Below are 13,420 nucleotides of genomic sequence, written 5' to 3'. Positions count from 1 at the left end.
GACAGGTTAACAAAGTCTGGCCTTGCCAGAATTCTTAAGGAACAGGCTAACAAGATTATCAATTTTATTTAAAATGGTATTTTCAATGTACTTCAGGATAGTTTGAAAGCATTTATTCTTTTTCCAATATCTCTCAGCATCATTGATTTACCTAAGAAACCCTTTCACTAGAGAAAAAAATGAAAAGTAAAAATTTTCAATTCTAACATTAATGAAGTTGTGTGTATCTATATATGATTTCCAACAAACAATAAGTGTTATTCTCTTTGCAGCTGCACAGGAAAAAAATATAATGTATTAACAAAAAAACCCACATATAATAAGTCAAGTAACAAGTACATTTAATAAGCAGCACTTATTCCTATTCAGGAGTGTGTTTGGCTATTTTATTGCTTATTTTGTCCCTCAACTGCCAGGGTGAATTTTCATAAATTTGTGAATAGTGGCCTATGAATAATTACTTTTGCAGAAATATAATAATAAATGTAGAAAGAGAGGCATAAGAAAGAAAAAAACAATATTAAAATTTGACAAAATAATTCGAAATATCTATTGACAGATCATTTGGTAACAATTTATCTTTTCTTAAAAATTGTTTTATTGCCATATGCAGCATATAGCATACAATTTAATCATTCAATCATATTAAGAAGACTTGAGCAATCGTCACCACCATTCATTTCAGGCCTTTTTTTCCTCCTACTCATTGTTAGTTTCCCATTTGCTCCATCTTCCCTTGGTATGACCTTGGGCAATTATCAATCCTACTGTCTTAACAGATCTGTCTATGCTTCATTTCATATAGGTGAGGTGTCAACTAAGTCCACATGAAAGAAGCACACCAGCCTGTGCGTTCCAAGGAATCTAGATAATAAAATCCAAACACAAAGAAGGGAGTGGTGTCAGAGTTTAAATTGTGAACACCTAATTTGCAGAAGGCTAGGGATTACAGTGGAAGCCCCAACTCCATTTGCAGGGCACATGGATTAAGCCTTCAGTGAATACCCTCTGACTATTTTCCAGTGATGTGAATAGCCTTGTGATCTGAATAGCCTTGTGATCTGACAGAGATCATAGGAAATTCAATTATGGCAAATGTAGGTAGGTTAAAATGTAATACCTTATCAACTGATCTCCTTTTTGACCCATTTTAGTTTCAATTTTTAATATTTTCGATTTCCTTTTTGATTGAGATATCTCCATGTTTTGTCCAGTCTTCTCCTGCCCCCCCCTTTTTTTGCTGCTGTTGTTTTCTTCCCTTTTGTGTTTTGTGTGGATTTCTGTATATGAAAATCAGAATAAGTAAATTAATTGAGACAGTAACTGGATTAATTACCCAGGAGAATGGCAGGGAAAGTTAAGGGGAAATGGGGAGTTGACAAAGAGTTCGGGAGGAAAATGTTCTGAAATTGATTGTGGTGATGATTTCACAAGTCTTTGTATTATGATTGATTGATTAAATTGTCTGAGTGTGAAGTATATGTCAATAAAACCATTTTTAAAAAGCAGGAAAGGTGTTTGTCAGAGTTGTATCCTCTCACTATGTGTGAGCAGATAATCAGACATGCTGAATTATATGGATAAGAATTAGGCATCAGGAGTGCAGGAAGGCTTATTAACAGCCAGCAACAAGAAAATGACACAATCGTGGGCACTCCAAGGAAGACCGGAAGCCCTTGATGATGAAGGTCAAGGGCTGCACCTTTCAGTGTGTATTACCACTCAATGAAAAGAAGACCAAAATCCTCCCTACTGGACCTGTAGGTAGCATAATGATAAACAACGAGAAGTTTGAAATTGTCAAGAATTTCATCTTGCTTGGATATACAATCAACGTTCCTGGAATAAATAGTCAAGAGATCAAACAATGCATTGCATTGGGTAAATCTACATAAGACCTCTTTAAAGTGTTGAAAAGCAAGCATGTTACTTTGAGGACTAAGGTGCACCTGATCCAAGCCCTGGTCTTTTCAGTCTACTCTTATGCATGTGACAGGTGGACATGGAATAAGGAAGACCAAAGAAGAATCGATGCATCTGAATTTCAGTGCTGGCAAAGAATATTGAAAGTACAATCCACTGCCAGAAGAACAAGCAGATCTCACTTAGCAGTACAGGCAGAATGCTCCTTAGAGGCAAGATTGGTGAGACTCTATTTCTTGTGCTTTGGAGATGCTGTCAGGAGAGACCAGTGCCTGGAGAGGGACGTCCTGCGTGGGTAAAGTGGAGGCAGCGAAAAAGAGGAAGGCTGGGTTGACACAGTGGCTGCAACCAGGGGATTAAACACTGGAACATTGTGGGGATGATGCAGGGCTGGGCAGTGTTTGTTCTGTTGTATATTGTGTCACCATAAGTTAGAACCAACTCGTCAGCACCCAACAATAATGTGTAAAAGTTTGCCTAACGCAACACCTCATGTGATTTGTTGACTGCTTCCATGAGCATTCATTGTGGATCCAAGCAAAATGATATTTAATTTTTTAATTCATCAAAAATATTAAACAATTAAATGTTTTTATTATTATAAAATATTAAACAATAAAATGAAATATTTCTTCAAATATTAAATAAAACATTAAATAATAAAAGGTACCATTTATTTAATTACTTAATGGAATATTAAATAATATTTAAATGTATTAATAAAATTTTAATCATTTATTTAATTTGTTAAAATAAAATTTAAATTATTTTAATTTAATTAAAATTTAAAAATGGATTTAATTTAATTAATTCATTTTATTGGGGGCGCATACAGCTCTTATTGCAATCCATACATCCATCCATTTTGTCAAGCATATTTGTACATGAAAAATGAAATTCTTGACAACTTGCATCTTATCTTTTTATCATGATATTGTATATTGTTCCAGTTGTGCAGAATTTTGTTTCCTTTAGATTGAGTTGTAATCAATACTGAAATTTGTAGTCTTTGATCTTTATCAGCAAGTGCTTCAAGTCCTTGCTTTTAGCAAGCAAGGTTGTATCATTTGCATATTTCAGGTAGTTAATAATTCTTCTCCCAATTCTTATGTGTTGTTGGATTCTTTTTCATTTAGCCCAGTTTCCCAGATTATTGGCTCAGTATGCAGATTGAATATGTATGGTGAAATATACAATCTGGGAGCACAATTTTCCTGATTTTAAACCACACAATATTCCCTGGTTCTTTTCGAATGACTGCCTCTTGGTTGACGTGTTAGGCTGGGTTGACTAGATAAACAAATCCAGCAACATTCATAAATGTGTAAGAGAGAGCTTTATATCAAAGAGCAATTGTATATTGAGAAAACACTCCAGACCAGTCTAGATCAAGCCCATAAATCTGACATTAGCCCATGTGTCTAATACTAGTCCATAAACTTCTCTTCAGACTCATGCGGCCACATGCAAAGATACAAAATGCAGGAAGATCACAGGCCGGTGGGTGCAAAGTCTTGTGGATCCAATGGCAGTGGACTTATCTACAGAACTCTGGCTGCCATCACTGTGGCTCCATGTGTCCTGTCAACAGGAAGGTAAAGCAGAGAGAGTGTGGTCTGCCTCCCAGGCCAAAAAGAGAGGAAGTTCCCAGAATCCTCACGATTAGGCCATGCCCACAATGAGGCATCATCAGGCTGTGACCTGATTGACAGGCTAAACTCCACCCCTTCATTCTTTTATCAAGTTGACATGAAACTGTGGAACTTGTATCAAAGTTCAAATCTTACATAATCACAATGAAGTGTTCCAGAATTCCCATCCTTCTCAATGTTATCCATAGTTTGTTATGATCCACACAGTCAAATGTCTTTGCATAGGCAAAAAAAACACAAGTAAGCATCTTTCTTATGTTTCTGCTTTCAGCCAAATCCAACTAAAACAAGCAATGGAATACCAGTAAACTGTCACAGCCTCCTCTGAATCTGGCTTGAATTTTTGGCAACTCCCTGTCTATGTTTTACTGCAATATTTTGAATTATCTTCAGCAAAGTTTGACCTGCATGTGATATTAATAATATTGTTCTCTCTTTGAGCATTCTATTGGGTCATCTTTCCTTGAAATGGATACAAAAACCAGATCTCTTTTAGTTGGCAAAATAGCTGTCTTCAAAATTCCTGGCAAAGATGGGCGAGTATTTCCAGTGCTTCATCAACTCGTTGAGACATTCCAGTCGCTATTCTGAAGTCTCGTTTTATGCTAATGCCTTTTGTGTAGCTTGGATTTCTTCTTTCATACCATTGGTTCTGACTCATATGCTACTTCCTGAAATGGTGGAATATTGACTAGTTCTTTGTGATATAGTGCCTCTCTGTGTTCTTTCCATCTTCTTTTGATTCTGCCTGCATCATTTAATATTTTGTCCATAGAATCTTTCAGTATTGTAACTTGCGGCTTGGATTATTCCTTGAGTTCTTTTAGTGTAAGATGTACTGAATGTGCTCATCCTTTTTGATTCTCCAACTCCAGTTCTTTGCACATTTCCTTATAATGCCTTTATCTTCTTTATCTTCTCGGGCAGCCCTTTGAAATTTTCTATTCGGCTCTTTTATATCATCAGGTCTCCTATTTGCCTTAGCTACTCTATAATGAAGAACAAGTTTCAGAATCGCTTCCGATACCTACTTTGATCTTTTCTTTCTTGCCTGTATTTGTCTTCTTCATGCACAATGTCCTTGAGGCACCCCACAGTTCATCTGGTCTTCTGTCACTAGTGATCAATGGATCACATCTGTTCTGGAGGTAGTCTATAAATTCAGGTGGAATATACTTAAAGTTGTGTCTTGGCTTTCATGAACTTGTTTTAACTTCTTTTGGTCAATTGAACTTACATATGAGTAATTGAGATTCTCCTTAGGGTATTCCCACAGATGTACTCAATTTGTTTCCTGTGTATCCCTTCTGGAAAAGTTCATGTATCCCCATTTTCCTTGTTGCAAAAGGTATTTGCAATGATGATGTCCTTGGTCTTGCGAAAATCTATCATGCTATCACCTGCTTTATTTTTATCACCAAGATCATATTTTCCAACCACTTTTCCTTCCATTTTATTTTCAATTTTTGCATACTAAATCACCAATGATTATTAATTCATCCTGATTTGATCAATGTTGATCATTTCAGACAAAATAAATTGCTAGAATTCCTTCATTTCCTCATTACTAACTTTAGTGGAAGGTACATACATTTGAATAATAGTTGTATGAACTGTTCTTCCTTGAAGACCTATAGGCATTATTCTCAGAGACATCACTGTGCTTTAAGATAGATCTAGAGGTTGTCTGTTTTATTATGAATATGAGACCATTCCGCTGGAGTTTGTCCTTTCTGGCATAAGAGAGACATTTATGTTTATCTGATTCAAAATAGCCCAAACAAATCTATTTCTGCTCATTCTTGCCTTATCCTAGTCAGGTTATTTCTGATAGATTTCTCATTTTCCTAGATTCAGACTTTGTCCATTCCACATTCTGATTATTAATGAAAAATTTAGTTTTTTTAATGTTGAAAAAGGCCAGTGCTTACATACTTATGGTTACGATACCCCAGACCTTTCCTAATGCTAGTCTCTCTGCCAGAGCCCCTCCTGGGATAGTTACTATGTTTGTCCTTCCCATCTTTTAGGTCTCTGTTCCCATGCTATTTTCTCTGAAGGATCTTCCTTCACCTCTCCAGATGTAGGAATCCACACTTTCTCAATACCTTCTTTTCTTGTTCTGGTTACCTCTTAGCTCTTATCCGAAATTCACTGTTTGAAATTAAAATCTTTATTAGGCACCTACGTTAGACAGGGTTCTCTAGAGAAACAAAACCAGGACACTAATGATTGTATATATATTTAGATAGATTGATGGATAGAACATAAGAAATAAACAGTTAATTAATCCATAAAGCAGTACAAATAGCTCAGTTCAACTCACTTTCATCAGACAGTTGAGAGACACTGGCAGTCCTTCAAGTCTTTAGGGCCACCAGGTAGTCCTTTGTAGAGCAATTCAGGCTATCCAGCCACAGGTAGCAAACAGCAAGGCAGGTCACCAACAGTCAGCCAGATGACAGAGTCCAGCAGTTCCCAGATCAAGTGTGGCAAAGCAGGTCATGAAGGAACCTCAAAATACAGTGACAAAGTCCACGGGTTAGGTATCCCACAGGTAGTGTAGCTTTCTAATTGAGGCAGAAAACAAGCTAAGGCAGTCACACACTGGTCTGATCATCAAAGAGCAAGACACAAGAAAGGCGAGGCTCGCTGAGCCATTAATCCCTCCGCCCTTCAATTAATCCCATGTGTGTTCATTGGTCATGTTGGCACAGTAAACCCACCTGTCACAATCCACCCCTTGCCAACTTGGCACCTACACACAATTCTTTAGCCATATATAATTTCCAGACATTAATGAAATCACACTTATACTTAACTTCAAACATCTATCATACATATAAATGAAAACACACTGAGTGCAACTGTATCTGATACATCATACATGAACAAAGGAAAGATATTCAATAAGCACATATAAAGAAAATACACCGACAATCACAAACCTTGCTTTTGCAATTGATCACATGGTCGTAACTGATAGGTAGAACTACCTTCTTCTACTACCCATTCTGTATTACCTTTGCCCTCAGCAAGCACCTCAGCTGGCTGTAGTTTTTTGCCTGGTGGGGTGACACAGACCTTCATTCCTGAGAGGTCTGGGTCATTAGACATCCTGTCAGGATTGGGTTGCTGTCACTTACCATTTACTTTAAGCACAGGCATAGTAGTTGTAAGAGTCGGCCTAAGGGATCTCCTGGATTCCAGACATATTCATCTTTACCTCCATTATGTAGCACCAGTCCAATTTCTCCTGGGTAATCAGGATCAGTCATACCACTCAGTACAATGATTCCCTTCCTGACCTGTTGATCCAAAGGCATGAGAAGCCCAAAGTGGCCAGAGGGCATTCTCAGCTGCCAGTTCAGTGGAATCCGTGCTGTGTTTCCAGGTGGGAGACTTCCTTCCTTCGGGACCAGGATCTCAAGGCCTGAGGAACACACAGTCGCTGGGACAGGAAGCAACAATGCTGCAAGTGGATCACTCAGAGTAATAGTGAGTGGTGCCACTCCAGCTTCCACCCATTGGTTCCTGGACCCATGAATTCTGGCTTGGAGACACAGCACCATATATTGGCTGCTGGTTTAGAGTGTATACAGCTTCCTGGAGAACATTGCCCCAGCCCCGCAAGTTGTTGCCACCTAGTTGGCATTGTAATTGTGTCTTTAGGAGCCCATTCCATTGTTCTATTAAGCCAGCAGCTTCAGGATGATGAGGAACATGATACGACCAGTGGATTCCATGGGAATGGGCCCATTGCCACACTGCATTTGCTGTGAAGTGAGTTCCTTGATCTGAAGCAATGCTATGTGGAGTGCCATTCTGGTGGATGAGTAAGTCCACGAATGGTAGTTTTGGCAGAAGCATCGCATGCAGGGAAGGCAAATCCATATCCAGAGTAGGTGTCTATTCCAGTGAGAACAAAATGCTGCCCCCTCCATGGCGGAAGTGGTCTTATGGAATCAACCTGCCACCAGGTTGCCAGTTGATCTCCCTGAGGAATGGTCCCATATCTTGGACTTAATGTTGGTTTCTGTTGCTGGCAAATGGGGCACTCAGCAGTGGCAGTGGCCAAGTCAGCCTTGGTGAGTGGAAGTCCATGTTTCTGCACCCATGCATAACCTCCATCCCTGCCACCATGTCCACTTTCTTCATGTGCCCACTGGCGATGACAGGAGTGGCAGAAGAAAGAAGAGGACCAGACTCCACAGTGTGTGTCATCTTATCCACTTGATAGTTAAACTCCTCCTCTTCAGAGATAACCCTTTGGTGAGCGTTCACATGAGACACTAGTATCTTTACTTTCTTGGCCCATTCAGAGAGGTCCATCCACATACCTCTTCCCCACACCTCCTTGTCACCAATTTTCCAATCATGTGCCTTCCAATTCCCAGATTTTATATAGGAAATAAACAGTTAATTAATCTATAAAGCAGTACAAAGGGCTCATTGCAACTCACTTCCATGAGACAGCTAATACACTGGCAGTCCTCCAAGTCTTGGGGTCCACCAGGTAGTCCTCTGTAGAGCAATTCAGGCTATCTGGCCACAGGCAGCAAACAGCAAGGCAGGTCACCAAAAGTCATCCAGATGACAGGGTCCGACAGTCCCCAGCTCAAGCAATGCATACTCCAATAGCATGGCGAAGCAGGTCTTGAAGGAACCTCAAATTACAGCAACACAGTCCATAGCTTAGGTGTCCCACAGGTAGTGTAGCTTGCAAATTGAGGCAGAAAACAAGCTAAGGCAGCCACACACTGATCATCAAAGAGCAAGAGACAAGAAAGGCGAGGCTCACTGAGCCATTTATCTCTCCACCCTTCAGTTAATCCCACATGTGTTCATTGGCCATGTTGGCACAATAAACCTACCTATCCCAGCACCCCACCACCAGTGCCACCAGACTGTGAGCCCCATGTGAGCAGATACTTTACTTGCCACTGTCTTGTTTACTGTCTGTTGTTAAAAGACTGTGAAGTGGATAAGCCAGGAGAAGACTCAGGCTAGATATTGAAAAGTGGTTCCTAGAAGCTACCCTAGGGTTTGGGGACATGATTTTGACAGAGGTGATATCAGAAAGGAATTGGGGCAGAGGAGGTACGTGCTACTAACTGTAATGAGAAAGCTCTCCTGGCAGCACCTAGAAGGCAACTAGAAAAGGGCACAGGGGACCCAGCTGTTCAGCATGGCAGTTGAGTTGCCAGTCATTTTGCCTTGGACCTTGCAGATGCAGGCACTGCCAGGCCTCTGAATGGTAAGAGGCTCGGGGGTGGGGGTGGGGGGTGGGGTGGTAGTGGTAGGAGGGGGCGGGGCTGTGAGTGCTGCTGGCATCAAAAGCATAATCCCTGTCCCCTGAGGAGCCAGTAATCTATTTGGGGAAATTAGACTCACAAGCATGAAATATGTAGAGCACATTAAGAAGTACAAATTAACACAGCATGAGGGCATAGGTCCCGAGGGCATCCTTAAGAAAGGAGGCGCTGGTTTGGGGCGCACTTGATCCAGAAGACATCCAGGCAGCTATGAGAATGAGTGGGTGGGTAGCCAGAGATGAGCACTCTCTGCCTGGGATATGAAAGGCCATTGGATGGAAAGGGAAGGTCAGCAGATTGCGTGCCATGGGGAGTAATTCAGACACGTGCTTTTTCAAATTTGCTGAATAAATCACTAAATGTTCTAAACCCGGAGAACTTTGCTCATTGCTCTCATTCCCTTGCCTCTAGCTTACAATCCCAAGGGCATGTCTCCTTGCTTGAAACTCTTTAATGCCTTGACTCCAGTTTCCCTCTCTAGATCCTCGTCCTTTTTCTTACTTTTCCTCTCCTCGCTTATTCTTACAAAGGTGTGCTTTTCCCCTCTCACAAGCTTTTGTAGAAAACCTCCACGTCAATGACAGCTATTTGTCACTCAAGGCTCATTGGACAACCTCATTGGACACACAGTATTTGTGTCATATAAGGTTTTATTATTTTTGTTTTTAAAAGGAAAGATGCTTTCCTATTGTCTAATATTTTTCCCTTAAGGATTTTAAAGACCCCAAACCCAGAATCTTGTAACACTTGCCCATGGTGGGTTACAGGCAGTTGAGGCAGAAGATGAGCCTCTCAGGCTTTGCCAGGTGGGCAGGCTAGTGGTTGAGCAGCACCTGCTGCTCAAAGTCAGAACAGAAGGGGGAGCTAGGCCTGCTTTTCTCCCTTTTCACTGACTCCGATCCAGCCACTGTCCTCTCAGCTCTACCTCTCAGCTCTACTACTCTTCAGCCTTCGTCCAGGTCTGTTCTCTAACCACATGGCTCCATTGCTCCACACAAAACTCACTGCCATTGGGTCAAGCCCGACTCAGAAAGACCTTCTTTGACAGGGTAGAATTGCCGCTGTGGATTTCTGAGACTGTAATTTTTTACGGGAGTAGAAAACCTTGTCTTTCTCTCATGGAGAGGCTGTTGGTTTCAAACTACTAACCTTGTGGTGAGCAGCCCAATGCAAAACCACAATGGCACCAGGGCTCCGTAGAATGTTAAAATGGGAGTGTGGATGACAAGTGCTTACAATAATTCCAGTAGGGCGAGTGGGTGTTGCCACAGCCTCTAGGGTCTGTTGAAATTAAGAATGATTCATTCTCTTAGGAGTTGCTTAATATTGACAAAGTCGTTTATCTAAGCCTTGGTCACTTCCTCTGAAATAGTGTCATGTTAATAGTATTTCACAAAATTGGTTTTTGGACTATAAAAAAATAAAACAGCCACATAAAAATCTTGGAGCAGTAACTGGCACACTAAAATCTTCATAAGTGTTTATTTTAAGTATTTTTATTATCACACACAACATAACATCTGTTTGAAAATGTCCAATGCATATATATATATCTGTGGTCCCAAACCACATAAAGCCTATTAAATTAAAAATGTGAGATACATACTGCGGTTTTCACTAGCAAATAGGTGCGACTTTGCAGTTCTCATCAAAACATTATTATTGTTATTATTGTATCATTATGTTCAAGATGTTTTAGTGTATCTGGAAGTGTTTGTTTAAAATTTTAAGCATAGAAAGGTATAATATACACTGTACACCAAGACAAACAATTGACTGCAATTAGATACACACTGTACCTCACTGGTCTTATTTACATACATATTTAACTTGAAGAGAAACTTAGAAGGGAACTCATTCATCATCTGGAGACTGCATGTACATAATGATATTTTTACTGTGTTCCATCCTGTAATGTCCTATGTTACAGATTGTATCATGAAAGTTAACATTGCATGCCTGCATATTCACAAAGGGGCTTCAAAAAGCTCATGGAAACATTGAATTGAAAGATAATGAAATTTTCCATCTGATTGACATGCTGATCTTTATGTCCAACAGAACAAAATGTTGCCCTGTCCTCACAAACACTGATACAGTCAAGTTTATTGTTGAAGCTGTTGTGTCAGTCCACCTCTCGGAGGATTGCTTTACCCTCACTGGCCCTCTCCTTCACCAAATGTGATGTCCATGATTGACCCTTCTGATGGCTGCTCCAAAGCAAAAGAGTTGGACAACTTTCTATTGCCATCCAGAAGATCTCAATGGGTTAACTTCATCAATAGATCACCGGGGCTTTCTTCCTAATTTGTCCTAGTCTGAACGCTTCAGTAAAACCTGTTCACCATGAGTGACTAGGATGGTGTTTGAACTACTAGTGGCATAGCTGGCTTCCAGCATTATAGTAACCCACAAGTTTTTACAATACACATATATAGATATCGATATTATGTGTGCATATTATCTATGCATGTTATATTATATTATATATCATGCTCATTGAAATAATGATCCTATTCTGTTTCATATTATAATTATCTGTTCAATTTAAATATTTCCTACAAGATTTCAATCCTTGAGGAATTTATTTTTCTACTTACTGCCACTGTCTTAGATCCTTACCCTTGCACTTAGTACATGCTTAAAGATGTGAGTGAGTAAATGATCATCTTTATATTGTTTTCATGATTTGAGAGTGATGAGTGGTTTTAGAAGAACCCTGACATTTTAGGTTCAGAGGGAAAAAAAGCCTTTTAATCTGGAAGCAGTCATGATGTCACTGGGAGATAGATGGCATTCACTCCTGTTTGGAACACTCCTCCCATTGAAAGAGTAAATGTTCAGAGAAATGGATATCCCCCACCTCTTTTCATCATATTGGGCTGGAATGGGTAATACCCATCATTCAACAGGAGCTAAAGAACTCAGATCCTCTTTTGTAATGAAGACATGTCCCTTCGTCAGAGAACACATTTTTGTTTTAGACTCTGAGTTTATTGTGCCAGCCTGGCTGATAAACACAAGTGGGATTAACTGAAGGGCAGAGAGATAAATGGCTTGGTGAGCCTCACCTTTCTTGTCTCTCGCTCTTTGATCATCAGACCAGTGTGCGGCTGCCTTGCTTGTTCTGTGCCTCAATTTAAAGGCTACACTACCTGTGGGACGCCTAGCATGTGCACTGTGTCGCTGTAAGTTGAGGTCCCTTTAAGACATCTCTGGAGCTGGGGACTGGCGGTTGGTGACCTGCCTTGTGATTGGCTGCTGTGCTGACATAGCCTAGCTCTCTCTACAAATAGAGGAAGATCTGGCAGCAGACTAGACTTGAAGGACTGCTAGTCTCTCACAACTCTCTCACGGACGTGAGTTGCACTGAGCCATTTGTAGTGCTTTATAATTTAACTGTTTATTTCTTGTATTATATATTTATCTGTATATGATTTAACAGTTCATTTCTTGTTATATATCTAATTATCTTTATAAGTAAAGATATTAAATTATCAGCAATTTGGTTTTATCTCTCTAGAGAACCCTGTCTAACACAGACTCTAAGTCTTTTGTATTACCATAAGTTACATATATCGGATACTGTCTACTGATAACGTAGAAACAGCAGGCATTCTAGAATCAAGACTTTTGAGAAAGCTGGGTTTTAGACCTGACTCATCATTGAAAGAGTGACTCTGGGCAGCAAATTATTCTACCGCACGAGGTCTTGTTTCCCTAATTTGTAAAATGCTGTGTGATCAAATCAATCATACATGAAGGAGTTCGGGAAACTTTTTCCAGCCCTTCTTGGGTTCTCAACATTGCTCTTGTGCCAAGTGTAGTCTGCTGGAACTTGAAATCATCAGCATGCTCCTGATTGACATTGTAGAGACAGGGCCTATTGGGAACCAAGCTTTTCTCTGAGGTGAAGTGAGACTGGGAGAGAATATTAGTGGCAGAATGAATATTAGGGCTCAACTACCCCAGCGATCCTCTAACTGTAGTCATTCTCCTACTGCCTCCATAATTTTTGCCATTTTCTGTGCAATCTCTGTCCTATTACTGACCTGATATTTTCTTTTAATACCATTCACATTTTACTTACATGTGTAGAAAGAATAAACCTTATATCATTACTGTAAATGGAAAACCAATATCACCTTTCATACATAGAAGGCAAAGAAGAAATACAATGAAAACTCAGCCATCTTATTACATTTTAGCTAGGTACTGCGGCTAGCCAAGGATCTGAGCCTCAGGCTTGCTTTCTCTTTCCTGCAAAGGTAAATTAGCAGATATTAGAAAGGTGTTAGCTGGAAACTCAAGCCAAGCTGAGACTTGAACGATTGAAAGATAATTGAAAAAGAGATGCATTTCACACTAAGGATTCAATGTAACTTAATGCTATCTGCATGCCCCACATAAACCATCCCCCAAAGAAAACCACACCTGTTGCTGCCTAGTGGATTTGGACTTTGGCGATCCCCTGTGTTACAGAGCAGAACGTGATACTTGACTGTCATCTTACAGTGCTGCTGGGGGGGG

This window comes from Echinops telfairi, unplaced genomic scaffold (genome assembly GCF_000313985.2).
Source record: "Echinops telfairi isolate 266 unplaced genomic scaffold, ASM31398v2 ScPeMD7_9;HRSCAF=40, whole genome shotgun sequence".
Lineage (NCBI taxonomy): Eukaryota > Metazoa > Chordata > Mammalia > Afrosoricida > Tenrecidae > Echinops > Echinops telfairi.
Note: the sequence above shows the minus strand (reverse complement) of the source record.